This window comes from Symphalangus syndactylus, chromosome X (assembly GCF_028878055.3).
Source record: "Symphalangus syndactylus isolate Jambi chromosome X, NHGRI_mSymSyn1-v2.1_pri, whole genome shotgun sequence".
Taxonomy (NCBI): domain Eukaryota; kingdom Metazoa; phylum Chordata; class Mammalia; order Primates; family Hylobatidae; genus Symphalangus; species Symphalangus syndactylus.
Window position 1 is genome coordinate 77,883,646 of NC_072447.2, and position 5,131 is coordinate 77,888,776.

Genomic DNA, 5,131 nt, shown 5'->3' on the forward strand with positions numbered 1-5,131 from the left:
CATGAGCCTGTTCAGCTGCTTTTTTTGACGGGGGAGTGGGGACATTTAGCTGTGGGTCTCTGGGCTTATGGGGAGATGCCCTTTGATGTGGGCAGTGAATTTGTCCAGCATCAGATCTGCCCAGGCATTCTCCTTCCTACTGGGCATATGATATGAAGCCATATAAGTAGCACCCTGCACCATGAAGCAATCCAGCACTCTACAAGGGGAGATCATAAAAGCCAGAGCTTTCCCTGCCACACAGCACTATTCTCAGAAACTATAGCTGTAGGTGAATGGACCGCAGAGGGATGTAGTCTACTTCCCGGTCCTGTCTACCTCATCCTAGCTTGACCAGAAGAAATGAGAGAGAGAGGAGGCACTCTTAAAAGTCATCCTTGTGTATGTATCTGAGGCCAGAGCTTTTACTCATGCATTTACCATATATCCCTTAGGGTGAAGAGTAGCCTCAGGCCATAGCCTTTTTTGTTTTGTTTTTGAGATGAGTGTCATCTGTTGCTGGAGTGCAATGGCGTGATCTCTGCTTACTACAACTTCACCTCCCTGGTTCAAGCGATTCTTCTGTCTCAGCCTCACAAGTAGCTGGGATTACAGGCGCCCGTCACCACACCCAGCTAATTTTTGTATTTTTAGTAGAGACGGGGTTTTGCCATGTTGGTCAGGCCGGTCTCGAACTCCTGACCTCGTGAGCCACCCACCTCGGCCTCGAAAGTGCTGGGATTACAGGCGTGAGCCACCGCACCCAGCTATCCTAACTCTTCGATTGGCCCTTCTTGCCTATGCTGTGAGATACCTGGCACAATCCAAACTAATGGCCTGGGTAAATGTGCCGTGGTGGTCCTTTGGCTGCTTAGTGAGGTGCCTGCAGTCACGTAGATAATGGGTGTGGAGGAGGGGGACAGTACAGATGACACTGCAGGGTACCTACTTTCTGAGGAACAGAGAAGACAGTGTCCTCAGCTCTTGGCGTTGGTATCCTATAAAAGCAGCCATGTGTTGAAACAAATGATATGCACAGAAAGCATACTTCTGTGGCTTTGTTACACGGGTTTTCTTTTAAGAGGAAGATGACTCAGCCCTCCCAGCTTCTGCAGTCTAGCTTAGGAGAGGTGTTTGAAAAGGAGACTCAGTTCCCTCTTGTTTATAGGGTGGTTAGTGGAGGGCTGTCAGGTGATGAGGGGGAGGTTGTGTTTCGTGGGAGATGACAGAAGACTACCAATAATCTATTTGTATACTGCTTAATGAGGAGTCATCTCACCCTCACAACATAAGCTCCTGAAACTGGGAGAGCACAGATTAAATCCCCCAAGGATTTGGAAAGCAACATTTTCCGCTCTCTTCCAATGGTTGCCAGCCTGCCTCTAGCAATGGCCTATTTCCTGTTTTTGAAACCACCCTGAGTTTATTCCCAAATGGGCCAGGTTGGAGTTACCTCCTTGGTCCAAGTCCGTTGAAGATTGGGCCTTCCAGGAGGCCCAGCTCAATTAAACACCTTCACACATCCTGATATCTAACAGGCAAACCAGACAAGGTGGGTTTGAATTCTGGCTTTAAAAATTGCAGGCTGACAGAAAGACAAACTTTGCATGTTCTCGCTTATTTGTGGGGACTAACAAAACAATTGAACTCATAGAGATAGAGAGTAGAAGATTTACCAGAGACTGGAAATGGTACTGGGGTGGGGATGGGGATGGTTAATGGATACAAAAAAAAATTTAATGAATAAGACCTACTATTTGACAGCACAACAGGGCGACTGTAGTCAATAGTAATTTAATTGTACATTTAAAAATAAAAGTGTATAATTTGTAATAAAGGAGAAATGCTTAAGGGGATAGATACCCCATTTTTCATGATGTGATTGTTACGCATTGCATGCCTATATCAAAACATCTCAAGTACCCCATAAATATATACACCTATGCACCCCCAAAACTAAAAAATAAGAAAATTAAAAATTGCAGGCTGTGTGACGTGACCTTGGGCAATAAGACTCTGAACTGCCTTTTCTTCGGGGTATGTAGATAAGCTGTCTCCTGGGGCTGTGAGGATTAAACGAATAATGGCACCTATTACCTGTAAACTCAGGCAACTGAAGAGTAAGTGCTTTCTGTTAGCTTAGTGACTGCAGTCTGTCCACTGAGAAGGGAAAGGAAATGGACAGATATTGGGCCCCTAGTATGTGACAAGCACTTTCCCACACTATTAATACAATGACCCTGCGAAACTTGATTTCTTCAAGTTCACACTAGTAAGATGTTATGCTGCTGTCATTTTCCATGTGCTTCCCAATTGCTTGTGCTTTTAGCTGTGTCTTAAAGCTGCTTCAAAGAGGAGCAGCTTTAGAAATCCAAACTAAAACAACCATGTCTACATCAGTGGAGCTCTAGAAATTCCTTCTTAGCTGACTCACCAAAGAAAAGGTTATGCCAGCTCCCCCGCCACTGCCCCCTCAGCTGGGGGATAAGAAGACGGAGGTGGTGAGCAAGCTCATCTTCCTCCATTTTCCTGCCCAGTTCTGTCTGCCTGAATGCCGGAGAAACCAAAAAAGCGCCACCTTCTCTACTCCCACCAGAGGCGATTTCTTTCAGGGTCCTAGAGTGAGCTGGGTTTGCTGGATTCCCGGAAGCAAAGACTCTTAAAGCTCTCAATGATAGTACTGCTTCATAGTTTGCAAAACACTTTCACATATGCTGCTTATTTCATTCTCACAACCTGTCAAGCAAGATCTGATATCTTCACACAGCTAAGAAGTAGAGCACACAAACAGATCAGCTTAGCCAAAGTATTTGCTCTCTGCGGCCCTCATGTGGAGGCCAATTAGATTTGGAAAAGGAGAATGCTAGGCACTATTTCCTCTAACGCCGTTACACACTCATTTGTTCTTTCCGCTCTTGTTCCTCTCAACAACCCTGTGAGAAAGGGCAAGGAGAGAAATGAGCTGACTTCAAACCCAAGAAGTTGGAGTTGGAGTCATGCGACAAAGTCTCAATTCTGGGGGCTATGCCACTCCCAAGCTGGGTGGCCCCAGGCAAAGTCTTCTGTCATTTGAAACAACTTGAAAGGGGGGAAACTTTAGAAAACCGCCTCTCCGTGTCACCCAAACCCCAGAAAGTCCTCCTCTGCTGACCCTGGGCCTGCAGTTTGCTCTTTAGCACAACAGGAGCATAGCCACCTGTCTCTGTTGGGCACGCTACAGCAATAGGGTATTGTTGTCACTGTCTCCTTGCAAAACAGCTGTCCCCAAAACCTGCGCATCATTTCCTCACAGATTCCTTTTAACCCACTCATCAAAGGTGCAAGTCAACAGGGCACGGTTCGTTTCTGTCCATCACAAGGAGGCGTGGGTTCCAGTCCCAGCTCTGTCACTGTCTTAGCCCCTCTGAGATGGCAGCCAATATCTGCCCTACTTACCTCACAGGCCAGGGTGGGGAGCAAATGAAATCATATAGGCAAAAGCACTTTGAACAGTTATAAGACACGACACAAGAGTGACGAGTAAGAGCAGCAGGCTGTTGGTAAGCTGGAGGGATGGAGGAGGGGATGCTTTTTTTTTTTCGTTAAAAATTTTGGTAATAGAGAAGGGGTCTCCCTGTGTTGCCCAGGCTGGTCTCAAACTCCTGGGTTCAAGCGATCCTCCTGCCTCAGTCTCTCAAGTAGCTGAGATTACAGGTGTGAACCACCATGCCCTGCTGATTTTTGTATTTTTTGTAGAGATGGGGTTTGGCCATGTTGCCCAGGCTGGTCTCAAACTCTTGGGCTCAAGTGATCCTCCTGCTTGGCCTCCCAAAGTGCTGGGATTATAGGCATGAGCCACCGTGCCTGGCCTTTTTTTTGCTTTTTTTTTTGTTCAGCAGTTCACGACTTAAACCCTTGCTCCTCCGATGCTTTTTCAATCAGTCTTCTAGATGTCACCACCAGCCAAAAGTTTTGTGACATGCTTTTCTTCATGTGCTGAAATGACCAGCAAAAAAGAGAACTATGCACAGTGAAAACTGAGAACCAGTTTTTACATATCTGCCTGCCAGGCCGCCTTTGACAAATGTATGTGAAAAGATGATGGGCAAAGTCTTAGATTTCAGTGTCTTGTTCCAACTGGCAACAAATCCCTCAAAGAGAGTAGAAGTGAGCAATGTCAGGCCGGCCTAGTCCAGTGTGGTAGCAGGAATAAAAATTATGGCTACTGTGTATTAAGCACCTACTATATACTAGGAGCTTTACATACAATATTTCTAATCCTCACAACACCCAAGGGAGATACTATTATAGTCTCAGTCTGTCGATGAGGAAATTGAGGTTTAGAGAAGAGATTTCCCAAAGATCACTAAGCTCTAAGTGGTTGAGCTGGGCCTGGATTCCAGGTTGGCCTGAGGACATACGAAGGTAGGAAATACATCCTGGTGGTACACTGCTCTGGGGATAACCCCTTCCCTTTCTCTGTCCAAGTTTTGAGCAAAAATTCCATCAGCTTTGCCTGCTGGCCCCTTTAGGGACAGTCTGAGACCTGCTCACTAGGGGCAAACCCCACTCAGAAATCTACCCTTCCTGGGGCCCTCGCATCGCTCAACCAGCAGTGGAACATTTCTGCCCCCAATGCCAAGCCCACCTACTTTCCCTTTCTCTGTCCAGCCTTACTTAGCTGGTCTTTGTTCAAGTAAATCTTTTATTTTTATTTTTATTTTTATTTTTATTTAGAGACAGAATCTTGCTCTCTCTCTTAGGCTGGAGTGCAGTGGTGCAATCATAGCGCACTGTAACCGCGAACTCTGCTCTCTTTAACCTGAATGCCATCACCTCATTTTTAAAAATAGAGGCAGTCTTACTATGTTGCCCAGGCTGAGTGCAGTGGCTATTCACAGGCACAATCTTTGCACACTGCAGCCTTGAACTCCTGGGCTCAAGCGATCCTCCTGCTTCAGCCTCCTGAGTAGCTAGGATAATAGACATGTGTCCACACCCAGCTATTTTTTCTATGTTTTATTTTGTAGAGATGGGGTCTTGCTATGTTGCCTAGGCTTCAGGTAAACCTTTTAAATCTTTTCTCCCAGCCTCTCATTCAGGGGTTTCCTACATATTTTCTAAGCCAGTCACAGCATCTCTTCATCTACCAGGCCTTTCAGGACAACTAAGA